Raw genomic sequence first — 15,069 nt, 5'->3', positions numbered from 1 at the left:
CCAGGCTCTGAGCCATCAGCCCAGAGCCTGACGCGGGGCTCGAACTCCCGGACCGCGAGATCGTGACCTGGCTGAAGTCGGACGCTTAACCGACTGCGCCACCCAGGCGCCCCAAACGTTTATTTATTTTTGAGACAGAGAGAGACAGAGCATGAACGGGGGGAGGGTCAGAGAGAGGGAGACACAGAATCTGAAACAGGCTCCAGGCTCTGAGCCATCAGCCCAGAGCCCGACGCGGGGCTCGAACTCACGGATCGCGAGATCGTGACCTGGCTGAAGTCGGACGCTTAACCGACTGCGCCACCCAGGCGCGCCTGTCAGGCTATTTTTTGAATTCTGAAAGTTGAAAAACTTGCAACACCCTGCCTATTTTTAGGCTGACATCTGAAGTTCTTCATCATAAACTAATTTCTAATGACAGAATTTCCAGCATATCATATAAACAGTAACACTTTAAAATAAAACCTTAAAAAAAATAATAAATAAATACAGTAAGACCTTCACATCACATCTTTAAACAGAATCTAACCATCTGAGCCCCATCACTCATTTTTAAAAATTCAAGAGCAAGTTATTTTTTTGGAGATTGGAAACATTTACATCATTCCTCAGCATGACAAAGGGGCCCAGATGTCCTGCTTAAACACCAAGTTTAAACAGGTGAGAGAGTGAGTCTGCAAAGGGGTGCCACACGGCAGTGGCTGCATTCACAGAAGGTTCCTGCCCGCCAGTTTCAAACAGTTCCTCTGTTTGGTGCCCCTTGAAGGGTTCTCGACTCAAAGCAGTGCACCAGAGGGAGATTCGTGTTGGGTAAGAGATGTCCCTTTAAAAACGGGGGAAGACTTGGGATACCTGGGTGGCTCAGCTGGTTAAGCGTCCATCTTCGGCTCAGGTCATGATCTTGCGATTTGTGGGCTCAAGCCCCATGTCGGGCTCTCTGCTGACAGCTCAGAGCCTAGAGCCCGCTTTGGATTCTGTGTCTCCCTCTCTCTCTGCTCTCCCCAACTATCGCTTTGTCTGTCTGTGTCGGTCTGTCTCTGTCTCTGAAAAATAAACATTAAAAAAAAAAAAAATCACGGGGAAGACTGCGAAAATGAAAAGACAGTCCATGGACCTGGGAGCAGTGGTCTTCGTGCAATAAATTTCAGGGGACAGTTCACATGTGAGTTTGAAAATCTGAAAACTGATTCCCTTAAAGCCATCCACATCTGCATACTCCATGGAAAGGCTTCACATGCCCCCAGGGGTGTGTATATCCCAGTGTCAAGACCGCTGGGCTGGAGGATTACGGGACAGAGATTAAGAGGAAATGCTCTAAGGGTAGAACTGGGGTCCAGTCTCTGGCTTTACACTTAGGCCAATGACCACATCTCTGCACCTCAGTTTCCCCACCTGTAAAATAAAATGGCATAGCTCAGAGGGTTGTAGTTAGCATCAAAAGGTGTCGTGCATGGAAAGTGTATCTCGTAAACACGTGAGAGGCCCTCAGCGGATGGTCTACGACTATTACCACTGCAACTGTTACCATTATTACGGTTACTGTTATTTTAAATACTGTGAAACACAACTGGCTAAGGAAGAGTCCTCTCCTATAGCATTCACTGACTCTCACCTCCTTTGCCAGTCAGGGTGCCAACTTCCCAATATGAGAAAGGAGCATGGTGGGACAGAAAGCTTCAGAAAAACAGTCTCAGGTGATGAGTGGGCTAGTGTTTGCCGTTACCTTCGGGGCCTCTGCAAGCTTTCTGAGATCTCTGGACAGGGCTGAAAAGACAAAGCCTGTGGCCCCCTCCTCTGCCCCAAGAGCCATTGGTTTCCTTCTTTTGCCAAGCACGACCACCATAAGTAGTGAGGGAGAGGGGAGAAACGGTGGGGAAGCTCTAAATAAAAACACAATTACAACAGCTAATACTTATGGCGTGCTTTCTGTGTAAGGCTCTGTCCTAAGCATTACAGACACATTAACAGATTTAATGAGCTCAAAAATGCTGTTTCAACAGGAGCTAGGGATAAATCCAAGCAGAAGAAAAAGGGAAATGTCAATAAGTAAGAGCCAGAGAAAGCATCCCTTGGTGTGTATGAAGTCAGACTACTATTGGAAAAGTAGCAGGGCTTTGTGAACCATGAAACCAACTCCCGTGCCAAGTGCAAGTTTACAAAGTGTTGCCAGTGCCCGGATCACATACACCCTCTGATAAAGCCCAGGGTTCATCTATCACTCCTCCCTGATTCGCTAAGCAAACCTACTCACGCGGCACCAATGCCGGGCTTACAAGGGCAGTGTGATAAAAACCCAAACGGACCTCACAAATACTAGAGGTGATCCTAAAAATTCCGACATAAACACGCTGGTTACCTGAAGCAGAGTCTTTGGGCGCTGGGGCTGGGCTTCTGTGCAAGTCTATCCATCCTCCTCAGCCACTGCCCATCACTGCCTGGTAATCTCTCAATCTACTCCAAGTGCCACTCTGCAACTGGTTCTCTAAAGAACGTGCGACGGCATTAAGCCTAGTAAACAACGGAAACCACGGTCAAAGACTCCATCAGCACCTAGGGACCAGCAGCATCACCAGAAAGAATCAAACACTCGAGGGCAAGGTCCGCTACGGCTTGAAGGAAAGAGCTGACCTTCTCCATCAGGGTTTAAAAAAGCCTAGGAGGAGAAGAAAGAAGAGGCTAAAGATCAGAGACAATGGAGGAAAGCAGAGAAATGCAACGCTGAGGCAGCAGACACACAAGAGGGTGTGGTGAGGGTGATGGCAACATAGTTACACGGAGCAAGACAAGAGGAAGCAGCAGGGATACAGAGGTTCTTTAAGCGAAACTTCAACATTCAGCCTGGGGGTTTGTGTAAGAGGCACTTCTCTGTCTGGAGAGGTGGCAAGGGCCCCCTCCCCACCTCCACCCCACATTAGCCATGCTGGTCCCCAGCAAGGGTGCATGCCCTCTTTAGACTGGGGGTACCTTGAGAAGGTAATACACACGCACACCCCATGTGCCCCTACAGCACACTGAACACTCAAGGTTCTGCAGGAAAGGGCTGTCTTATGCCTGGACACGCAAATTCGATGAAATCCCAAATAACAATCACTGCCACCACGTACGGAGCGGACAGCACAGTCCAGGCATCCGGGGAAACACTGAAGAGCCCTCAGCCCTAAGGTGCCCTCTTTTCTGAAAGGCTCCCACACTCACGGCAAGGCGGCCAGCTTGAAGAGCGAGGAATACAGCGTAGAAAATGCAGAGGCAGAGTCCAGCCCCAGACACAGATGCGGTTTAGCACCCAGAACCAGGAAAAACTTGCAGGAAAGGCTGCCTGTCCTGGGTTGTGAAGGAAAAACAGAGGTGTCAGAGGCAGACAGAGGGAGAGAACTCATCAGAGAGAAGGAGAAAGACATGCACAGCTTGGCAGGTTTAGGGGGAAATAGCCAGTAAGGAAAAAAAAGATAATGAGTGAGGATGCATGAAGGTGGCGGAAGGCGGATGTGGCCGCAGAGAAAGGCAGGGGCCAGTTCATAACAAGCTTTGTGTGTCCTGATAAGAAAGCTGGATGCTTTCCAGTGGCCAATAGCGAGCCGGTGAGGGTAAATACACAGAACATTCTAGAAAAGCGCTCACTCCTTAAAGATTAAAAATAAAGGCTCTCTTATCTAGAAGGGATCAGGCTAGTCGATTTGAAAAACTCTGTCGTCCAGAATGGCTTACTCTGCAATTCTGAAAGGTGGGGACTGTAATCTCCCAGCAAGGCCCTGCTCAGGCGGAGAAACACCACCAGTCACAGGACACACAGCACAGCTTCGCTTGTAAGGTGGATGGGGAGCCGGACGTCAGAGCCCCAGTCATTCTGCTCTCAGCTCTCTGCTGCCACTGCTTTAGGGACCCCTCAGGAGGAAAAGAAGAATTTTCTCCATTCCATCCCTTACTATCATCCAGGGCTAGGAAAAACGTTGCTCTCTACCGCGGGGCTCACGTGAACAAAACCCCAGTAAAAGAGGCTCTGGAGGGTGCATTTTGACCCAAGCCCATCCCCTTGCCCAGCAGAGCCAAGGGAGAAAGCGCTATTTTAAGAACACCGCTAGTGTCACAAGTAAACTTTCCAGGAGGCAACGTCAACCATCTGACTTCTGCACCAATGACTGGGATCAGAGAAAAGTTCAGAAGCTCCTCTGGGCTACCATCCGTACCGTACCAGTTCTGGCCCAGTGGTCTTCAGAACTTCTCGTGCGAACCAGGGCAAAAGCCTGTTCAACGGCCTCACAGTTTCCATGTCTCCCCACTCCAATCTGACCCCAATACTGTTGGGCTCATCTTCCTAAAACAGAGCTTTTTTAAAAAACTTTTTTTAGTGCTTATTTATTTTCGAGAGACAGACAGAGTGTGAGTGGGGGAAGGGCAGAGAGAGAGATGGAGACACAGAATCCGAAGCAGGCTCCAGGCTCCGAGCTGTCAGCACAGAGCCCGACGCGGGGCTCGAACTCACGAACCGCGAGATCATGACCGGAGCTGAAGTCGGACACCCAACCGACTGAGCCTCCCAGGCGCCCCTAAAACACAGCCTTTAATACACCATCCTTCTGATCAAAGTCACCCTGCCTTCCAAAAACCCACAGCCCCAACCTTGCTTGCCAAGTTCACCTCCAACTCCCTGCTAAAAGAAACCCAAGAAATCCTGTAACCCAGAAATACTTACTTGTCCGCCTAACGTGGGCCCCTTGACCTCCCTATAATTCTTCTGTTCAGATTTTAACTATCCTGAGTCCAAAGACCCAACTCAAATCCTACCTCCACTGAGTTTGAGCAGCTAAAGTGAACTCCCACCTCCTGTTTCCCATCCGGCTCCAATAATCTACAACCATTAACTGCACTGCCACATGGTTTCTATTCTTGCTCTGAACCGTTGATTTGAATTTTCTCTTGTTGTTTAACTTACCACACATTCTTTAATTTTTTTTAACGTTTATTAATTTTTGAGAGACAGAGAGACAGAGCACGAGGGTCAAGGGGATGGGTAGTGGCAGGAGGAGAGAGAGGGAGACGGGGAATCTGAAGCAGGTTCCAGGCTCTGAGCTGTCAGCACAGAGCCCGATGCGGGGCTCGAACTCCCAGACCACAAGATCATGACCTGGGCTGAAGTCAACGCTCCACTGACTGAGCCATGCAGGTGCCTCACCACACATTCTTTAAATCTCTCCAAGTATCTTTCTTGAGGGCAAGGACAGAGGGCTTTCAATTTGATTTCATAAATGATTGATTACTTTAGGATTCCTAAGTGCTAGGAGGGCAGCAAGACATACCCATAGGAACACAGATGGGCTAACCCAGCCACAGTGAGGAAATAAGAAAAGGGTAGAGACACTGACAAGATGCCACGCAGAAGACCATATGAGAACATGCCACAGTCTCCCAGGTCTGGGGCAATGCCTCTCCCACTCTGTTCTTCTGTCTCCTAGTCACTAAGAGCCAGACTGAATACTCTCTTCTTCGACCCCCCAAGCACAACACTGCCAACACACGGTGCCCACTGCCCTTCATGCATGCCCTTTAGCATATACCTCCCTCGCCAAGGCTCCCGGGTGATGGCGGGTGATCTCACCCCCGTGTTGCAGATGTCAAGCTGAGGCCTGTACATCATGGGAGTTTATACTGAACGTTGGCTGAAGAGTGTTGGCTTAGTGGATGTGGAATGAATGAAGGAAATGCCATCAAAGACACACAGAGTGCACGGGGCCACTGGGCAGGAGAGATTCTGACCAAAGGAGGGAGGACGGAAGTCTGATCCAGCAAAGGGAGCAGCAGTAACTAACAGGCCCAAGCAAGAAAACAAGAGGCGTTTCTGGGCAACAGCCAATAGGCTAGGACTGGAGAAGACCTACAGGGTCGTAGGGCACACAGCGAGTGTAGACGGGCGGGGAAGCCAGGCAAGGTCAGTATTGAGGCAGCAGACCGAGTCTCAACAGCTCAGGGTCGAGTCCCAGCCCCAGGCTTCATGGCTGTGTGACCTGCGCAAGCCTCAGCTTCCACGCCCAGTAGCTGGGGAGAGCAAGAGTGCCGTGCCCACCACCAAGGGTGCGGGAAGCCAAAACGACACAAAATGACCCACTGGAAGAGTGCCTGCCACAAAGGAGGCACTCAGGGAACGTAGTTTTGGGTGTGGAACAAGCTGACATAGAGCGATGACGGGAAGGGAAGGGGGCTACGGACAGACACCCAGAAGTCACGGGTGTGAAAAGGCAGAGCCACAGGCTACACGGGGTGGTCAGGAAGCTGGGTGCTGGTCCTACCTCCCCTCCGGATAATCCTCCTTACCTCCGGCCTTAGGAACCACAGCTGTGAAAGGAAGGTGTTGGTCTGGGGGGCTCAAGGTCTCCTCCAGCCCTGGTGGCATCTCCACACCGCAGCTCTGCCCCTGATGCAGAGAACTTCCCCGACGTGGAAGAGCCCACGTGCCAGTGATCCATGTAAACAGCGAAAGGAGACCAGACAACAAGATGGCAGTGGAGAGGTCTCCCTACAGGAAGAGAGCAGGCTCCAGCCTTCCTAAGCTTTTCCAAGCCCTCCCTCCTCCCCCTCCTAAGAGGGAGCCACCCCCACCCCCAGCCGGCTCCACTCGGGTCACTTCATAATCACCCTCACCACTGCTGGGAACAGCATCAGCAACAATCCCGCTTTTCCAGGCATCTTCCAGGCCACCTGGCGTGTACATTTGACAGGCTTTAGGGCACGCCCCTTCGTCTGGTGCCAGAAAAAAAGTCAAAATCCTCACAAATTCAGAGCAAAGGAAATCCGCCACACATTTCGGTACTGTACTTCCCTTGCCTTGTTACAAAGCCATCAGTGTTTGAACCACAACAATGACCCCTAAGAGAATTCATTTTGCTGACCTGAAATGTCCTTCACATTTTTAAAATAACATCTTCCTGGAGAGGCCTCGAGTCTGTATGTCTGCTGGTGTTTACTCACTCTCCCTCCCCCATCACCCCCACCCCAGCACTGAAAACACGACCATTGGTGCATTCATCAAACAAACCATTCTGCGAGAACACACTGCTTACCTGGTGCAGACCTACTAAGCACCAGGCATCAAGCGTGCAGGCAAGGAAAAGCCCCATCCTGCTCCGTCCCTCGGCCTGTGCCTCCCTTGGCTCCTGAAGCAACCAGGAAATGCCATTCCCAGATGAGAGCTGACATCAGTCAAGGAAGCTGGTACACACACAGGCTGGCATATTCAAGATCTATGCAACCATTCTGGAAACAAAGCAGGGGAGGGGGTGTTTCCCAGTAGCCACAGAAATGTTAACCTTACTCAATAATAAGTATGTGGTCCAACGTATCCAAGGCAATCCCTAGCCACAGAACAACACTGGAGAGCCCATGACTCCCTGCTGAATTTAAATTTAAAAAAAAAAAAAAAAAAAAGGAGGAAGAAAGAAATCCCCACATGCCCATGTGCTGCTGTAAAACCCCCTAAATTCTACTGCTTCTGTGGAAAGATCAGCAACTGGCCTTTCTTCCCGACTGGCCTTGGCACTTTGAAAAAGGACTGTGCAAAGAGCAAACCTCTCCCAGCAGGTCAGAGCTCCGTCTCCATCTTCGCCTGCTGCCTGTCCAAGGCGCAGCCCCATAAGGTGACAAGAGAGGCCAAAATTACCGGTGACACGGGACTTTCCATTCTGGCCCCAGCCTACAACTCCAGGTTGCCCCCAAATTACCTCTGGAGCCGTAAGTGCTTCACATTTTATTTCATTCCTAAAACAAATTCTTTTCTGGGAACTTTCATGAGAGATAAAGGAACAAAAAAACAAAACTAAAAGCCCTAGACATTTCAGATGCGGCAAAGGACAAGCTAGTAGGCAAGCATGATTCTGAACATCTCCTACATTTATCTCCTCTCCTGTAGACTGAGAACAAAACTCATTCCATGTCTCCGCAATTAGGAAAACTCACAATCCTGCAAACTCTTACCTAATTTCCTCTTTAAACCGCTTCTGTTTTTGATATATTCTCAGAGGTAGAAGCTCAGTGGGGGCAGTGAAGAGACTCAGGCAGGTGGGTAGTTAGGACTGCCATCTCCAGGAAGACGAGCAGTTAAACAAGTAAATCTGCCCCAAGTAACTAGGTAAGTGAGGGAACACTAGATGCTAGTTAGTGGTTATGAAAGTTAATATAACTACTGTACTTCTCTCAGTAAAACAGATCCTTACTAGGATCCTTGGCAGGTGAACATAGGGAGTTATTTGTTAAAACATTTGTGAAGTTTATAGTAAAAAAAAATCCATGGTTTTATGGAACAGAGGTTCCCAAAAGCATCCATCATGATTGTCGTAATCAAATAATTTGAAACACAATAAAGGAACTAGCCCTTAAAAAGAGTCTTTTATGAATCCCTTTTGTATAATAAAAATCTGGTGTGCCCCAATTACTTATCTTAACGTGTTCACCTTTAAAATCAGATTTCAGGGGCGCCTGGGTGGTTCAGTCGGTTAAGCGCCCGGCTTCCATGATCTCATGGTTTGAAGGTTCGAGCCCTGCATCAGGCTCTGTGCTGACAGCTCAGAGCCTGAAGCCTGCTTCAAATTCTGTGTCTCCCCCTCTCTCTCTGCCCCTCCCCTTCTCGCACTCTGTGTGTATCTCTCCCTCTCTCAAAAATAAATAAACTTCAAATAAATAAAATTAAATAAAATCAGATTTCACAAGGCAAATTCTCCTAAAATAGGGCATTCCTATAGTTAGCTTCAAAACTGAAATAATAATGAAAAAAAAAAAACAACCCAAAACCTTATATTTACACTGCACTCACTTCGACGTTTATTTATTTTTGGGACAGAGAGAGACAGAGCACGAACGGGGGAGGGGCAGAGAGAGAGGGAGACACAGAATCGGAAACAGGCTCCAGGCTCCGAGCCATCAGCCCAGAGCCCGACGCGGGGCTCGAACTCACGGACCGCGAGATCGTGACCTGGCTGAAGTCGGACGCTTAACCGACTGCGCCACCCAGGCACCCCATACACTGCACTCACTTCGAATCTCCTCTTTCCAGTAAGCACCACCCTCTACACCCAGGAGATCAATGTCTGGCGGGGGAAGAGCCTTCTTTCTAGAACACAAATTTGGAAGCATAAAATTAACTTGGTTTTTATTTTTCCCGACTTGTTCATCTACCCAAGTGCTTTTCTGCATCTATTTTTCTTCCAAACATCCCTCCCCCCACACTTGCCCCACAGCTTGACTACAAGGTAACCCGCCCCCGCCCCAGCCATATGAAAGGGTTCCCCTTTCCACATTAGAGTCCAGGCTTTGCAAAATCCCTAAGGGTCAACTCAGCTTTTATCTACTTAAGGTGGAAACAATCAAAATTTTCAGCATTGCCTTTTATCACAAGGTACTTAATTCTCAAGTCATTCTCAAAGAATAGGTAACATCAAAATCAACTGGCTTCCATATTACATAATAAGTTAGCAGGCAAGTCTAGCTGCTTATGTGTGAATGGCCCAATACATCAGAGAGAGATCAGAGAATCTACACGCAACACAGCGAAGACTTTGTGATTCTTTTATTCAGTGTTCCATCCTTGTGGTGTTTTATATTTCCAGGTAAAGTACACCTTTGAACTGGCCAGGCCTCTTCCCATTTCAGAGTCAGAAATCTTAAGAAGTCCGAACTTTGCCACTAACTAACTTAGGTAATCCCATTGCCTTTCTGGGCTCTAAATTCCTAGTAGCAAGATAAAGAACGCATGTATAGAGAGACAAGGCCTGAAGCCCAGAGAGGTCAAGAAGTATCTAATGTCACACAGCAAGTCAGCAACAGATGATGCAAGGCTAGACCCAGATTTTCCGATTTTACTTAAACCACCCTGCCTCTCACTCAACACAGGTAAAGATGATACAAGCAAATGCACACAGAAGCTTCTTTTACCTCCACTGTCTGGCTCCTATTTCTGAAAACACTAAATATATTTTGCACTGGGGCTCACTGCTGCCACTGTGATTTTCCTTCCTCCCTAACATCCTCCAGCAGCTATACTGTGGTTTTTCTTCACTATACAGTTTCCTCATGCCACAACACACACACACACACACACACACACACACAAGTACATTTTCACACATGCACACACACACACTCATCCTCATTATTACATTCTTCTCTTTCCAACAACAAAGAAAGTTCAGACCACAACTGAGATGATTCAAATACAAGAACCTTGTTCAAGTGCTAAACACGGCCATAACTCTACCCAGAAGCAAATCTGACAAAATGGAATTTGTTGTCATAGAGAAGGATTTTTTTTTCCCCCATACTATATCATTTGTCAAGCAACATTGTCATTTCTCCCACTGCTGCATAATCACATAATGAAAGCCCCAGATGGAATTCTTGTACACAAGAGGGCGGACTTATGGTTGATAAGGGACCCTTTCTTTATTTGCATTGCTAATAGTTTTTTTAAAGAACAGGCAAAGTGCTATATGTAGAAGGATAAAGGACAAAAAAGAGAGTTCCTGTTTCTATTAACACTGTGGCATAATCAACTAGTACTCGAGGATCTTATCCAGAAACCTTTCTTGTTGCCATTTGAATACAAGGAGCATGAAGCTAGTCCCCAGCATGGAATCCTGTGAAATTCTCTCCCTTCTAACACCAAGGCTTTCTCATCTCCCAGAAAATTTCCAGCCACATCAACTAATGGCTGTGCTCCATATACGGTACATCTTTTAAAGTTCCCATGCTGTTCTTTCCGACTGGGACTCTCTTCCTTTCTCCTCTTCTGGCAAAGTCAAGCTCATCCTTTGCAGAAACCTATACAACGGCACTTAGCTTGTAGTAATGGTTCGATGTCTGCTTCCCTGAACTAAACATGAAACCTCCGTAGCCTCCACACAGAGCATGGCTGCCACATAAGAGATGTTCAATTATTGCTTGTGGAGTTAAAAAGAGAAACGTTTTCTAAAATACATTTCAGGGGCACCTGGGTGGCTCAGTGGGTTAAGCGTCCGACTTTGGCTCAGGTCGTGATCTCACGGCTGGTGAGTTCGAGCCCCGAGTCGGGCTCTGTGCTGACAGCTCAGAGCCTGGAGCCTGTTTCAGATTCTGTCTCCCTCTCTCTCTGCCCCTCCCCTTCTTGCTTGTGTCCGCACTCTCTTTTTCTCTCTCTCAAATATAAACATTTAAAAATATATAAAATAAAATAAAACAAAATAGATTGCATTATGCTGTAACTTTACCAGCTGCTTCCTACTGGGCTCCAAACATCAATGTGGTCAAAGAGGAACTCAGCACCCGAGTCCCTCTCAATGTCAAGTCTTCTAGAGTAGAGCAGCAAAGCCTCAACAACACTAGTGGATCCTGTGAGGGGGGCTATATTGCTCAAGTGTGTCAATGGCTGGGTGCCCAGAGCTCCCAGTGCCCTGGGACACACACCCCTGACCTTGCATGCTCCCTACTCTCTGAGAACTCTGGCTGCAAAGATGCCTTCACATTATTCACAGACCCTAAGGAAGACCAGTATTCTGCCTCAACTTCTTACTCTCCCTCTGCCACCTGGTGTCCCTAAAATTCACAAGACTTCGCACACACTGTAGGTCCACAGTATATATCTTTTGCAGGACCAGTTTTCACTAGTTGATGCTCAATGGCAAATTTAACAGTGTTTTCCTGCTCCAATCTCCTACCTCCTGGCTATATGGTGCCTATGAGAATCAATCTATAAAGCTTTAATAACAGAAATAAAGCTTTATGCTGACCATTTTCCTTAGACCACAACAATAGCTCTCTTCAAACTACCTAAATATGCACTACGCATATGGGTAAAAGATCACAAATGTGGTCTGCCAGACCCCAGGGTTCAGGAAAGTGTAATAACTCATACAGGTTCACAGGTTCCAGACACTAAATCTAATTCCATACGCTGAGTTGGGGCTTTTAGAATCCATTGAGACCTAAATCTTGGTGACATCTGCCTTTTTTGGTGCCAGTGTTCTGAAATGGGTAATCTCTTCTTGGACTCTGCTTCTCACCTTTTTCTGTCTGTTCACCTCTGGAAGTCAGCTTTGATAAGGTTTGGCCACTGTGTGTAAGGTAAGCCTGGGCAATGGGGCTTTGTTCTTCAGTGAAATAGAATTATCTTGCAATTCTGCTGGAAGAAACCTAGACACTAATGACTTAATGCTGTTAAAAGTGCAGAGAGCATCTGAGATGAAACCACACTGTCAAATATTCTATGTGTATAAATACAAGGTGTGTACTTTTAAGGGGTGACAAGTGAGAAATTTTAAGTTTGAGGGAGTTGATGCTGGACTCCACTCAGAAGACTCTGGGTGTTCGGTGTAGTCCAAAACCAAAAAGGGGATTACAACCTCTCAGGGATGTATGCCCAAAGTCAGCATGGTCTGATGCCCAAAGGATGGAATCTGCAAGAGATTCTGTCTGCCCAAAATGTATAGCCCCTGTAAACTTAGAGACTGCAACTGAGTTTTTTTCAGTCTTGCATAGTACTTTGCAGTCAACCGGTTCTGAGTTGCCTAAATGACACTTTAGATGTGATCAGGCCCATCATTTAAGCATTTGGAATACACTCATTCATGCAAGCATACATCAGGTACCAAAAAGTCAAGTTCCTGAGCCCTAAAGATACACCATAGCCTTTTGTAACATGGGTCCTTATGTTTTCTTCATTGGTGGTGGAATAGAAAACTAGTCCCCTAGTGTCCTGCCACTGTAGATGGTTGAAAAATGGAGATACTCCTGCAATCAGCATCCACAGTAAACCACAGCTCAGGAACCCAAGAACCTAAGGAAACCTTCATATCATCCCAATGAGATGGAGGTCCTCTGGGACCTATGAGGAGCCGGGAAAACTTTTCACTTCATTTCCAAGGCCCTTCTAGTTCTGCTTCCAAAGTCAGTGCGATCTGCGTTTTCTTACAGCCAAAAGTTAACCCACCAGCTAGCACATTTCACTACCTGAAGGAAAAGGGCCCACTCCAGAGTGATCCCATCTTCTCCCTGAAAGATGAAGGGAAAGATGATCCCTTCCCTCTATCCTGTTAGGGGAATTTGTTTCCTTTCCTCACCACCCTTGAAAACCCATTAACATGTAGATCTTCAGGACTTTTGCCTCTCTGTTCCAATTAATTTTCTTCCTGGTATGGAAGTAACAGGGCCTGGCTCGATAAACGTGTGTTCTCTTCAAACAATTTTCACTGAAGGAAAACACTCTTCAAATATAAAGGTTCACTAAAATGTGTGAAACCTTAAAGCCAGGTTTTGTTTTGTTTTGTTTTGATCCCCCGCGAGGACTCATGCCCGTGAGCAATTCATTCGTGTCACCCATTTGTGAGAGATGAGAAAAGAAAACACCACTTATTCCTTTCCTTATTTAGAACCTTCCCCTGTCTTAAGTCTACCAAAGCTGATTCCTGGGGAGGGAAGACAGGAGAGGTGAGAAAAATTAGCCTGAGGTGACTACCTCCACGGAGTGAATAAGCACTCTGGGTTTCCACCTGTGTCTGAGAGGGACCGATCTGCATTTAGGGGAGGTGACTTTAGGGGAGGTGACGGACCCACTAGCAGCCCCACCTCATCCCCCAAGAAGGAAGCAGGAGCCTGAGTGCTCTCTAGGGCAACTTACATAAGACCCTGTAAAACTTCCTGTGACATTCACGGAAAATGTAAGCTGCTATTTTGCTCCCTCAGGAGATCATTTTAATGGACTGAGTGACAAAATTCACGGATTCGGGATTCAACAGAAACCTGCTCAACCGAGGTACATCAGCTCAGGGACGGAAAAAATCCATCCCCATTAAACAGGGTCACCGGGGGGATGGAGTCAATGTAGGAGAGACAATCTGTTCCTTCCTAAGTGACCCATTTAAAATCAGATTGTTCCAGGGAAATCTCATAGGCTTAATAAATTTCAAACAGGCAAGGACAGGCTTATAGGACTGAGGTTCCTTAAAAGGAAAACTTTGAAGAAAGTAATACAGCAATAAACAAAATAAGGAAGCACAAACCTTGGAGTCAGCCATTCTAGCCTTCAGCAACAGAGATATTCACAAGAATACTTGGATCGCTATATACTGATCACTCCCCACGAGCAGGTTTGTGGAAACAGGACTGGCACTCTGGTTAGGTTTCCTCTCTACAGATGTCCCCGCCACCCAACCACTCTGTCCTATAGAGGGACTGGAAAGCTGTGGCGGCTCACCCTAAATCGCCACGACTCTCTACAACAAGGAGCAAAGAAAAGTTCTTCACAGCATCACACCAGGAAAGGCAGGTGAGGATCACCGAAGAGGGGCAGCTAAAAACACAGCAGGTTCCCCAAAGCACAGGTGCCCAAAGCTAACAAGCTGCGGGGGGTTGGAGGGGGGGGGGGGGGGGGGGCGCGGGCACACCACCTCCGGGTGCTGAACAGGAAACTCCTCCTTGCTTGCTCCCCGTTAAGCAGCCTATGTGCCTAGGAGCAAGACAGTCCCTGAGAAGGGTCCTGGGGACATCAGACACTTGGGGACTTGTACTTCCAGCTTGTCCAGGGTTCCTGGCCCAGAGAGCTGAGGGTGTGCCCTCACAGGGGGTACCAGCTACAGGTTCGGAGAACTTGTCCGGCGCCGCTCACTAGGGCGTCCCCGGGGCGGCTCTCAAGCACCCCCGGGCTCTTACCTTGGCCGTGACTGCCGCCAAACACAGGGGGACCGCGGAAGAGCTGGGTGGCGCGGCGGCGCCGCCGCCGCCTACAAGACGCAGAGGGTCGGGGTCCCAGCAGGCGCTGCCCTAGCTCAAGCGGCGGTGCCAAGCGCAGACTTCGGGGCGGCCCCCGGCTCCAAAAGCTGCGGGGAGGGTCCGGGCCGCCCAGGCTGGGCACAGTCCCTTCTTCCTCTCCCTCCGGCGCCGCTGCCTGGAGCTGCTCCCCGCCCTAGGGACTCTTCAGAGCCGGGGGCGCCCCGCACGGGCAGGGGCCTGCGTCCGCCTCGGGCCGGGTCTGGGAAGGGGGCGCTGGGGAGAGACGCGGGGCGGCCGCCGGGGCCGGCTCCACCTCCCGCGCTCCCCGCGGCTTCGCCCCCTCAGGGC

General features: G+C 48.5%; 1 protein-coding gene and 1 long non-coding RNA gene across 3 annotated transcripts in view; one reads left to right on the top strand and one right to left on the bottom strand.

Annotated features, from left to right (window-relative positions):
- Positions 1 to 15,063, bottom strand: part of LARGE1 (LARGE xylosyl- and glucuronyltransferase 1) — a 545,419-nt gene extending 530,356 nt beyond the window's left edge. For both annotated transcript variants that reach the window (XM_040490968.1, XM_040490969.1), the window contains exon 1: positions 14,662 to 15,063. The gene's annotated coding sequence lies outside the window, so the exon portion shown is untranslated. The remainder of the gene's footprint in view (positions 1 to 14,661) is intronic.
- Positions 13,876 to 15,069, top strand: part of LOC121040447 (uncharacterized) — a 2,589-nt gene continuing 1,395 nt past the window's right edge. The window contains exon 1 of the long non-coding RNA XR_005795300.1: positions 13,876 to 14,278. This is a non-coding gene — a long non-coding RNA (uncharacterized LOC121040447). The remainder of the gene's footprint in view (positions 14,279 to 15,069) is intronic.

This window comes from Herpailurus yagouaroundi, unplaced genomic scaffold, assembly GCF_014898765.1.
Source record: "Herpailurus yagouaroundi ecotype Mexico unplaced genomic scaffold, PumYag 182, whole genome shotgun sequence".
NCBI classification, from domain to species: domain Eukaryota; kingdom Metazoa; phylum Chordata; class Mammalia; order Carnivora; family Felidae; genus Herpailurus; species Herpailurus yagouaroundi.
This window is presented reverse-complemented; position numbering and strand designations above follow the sequence as displayed.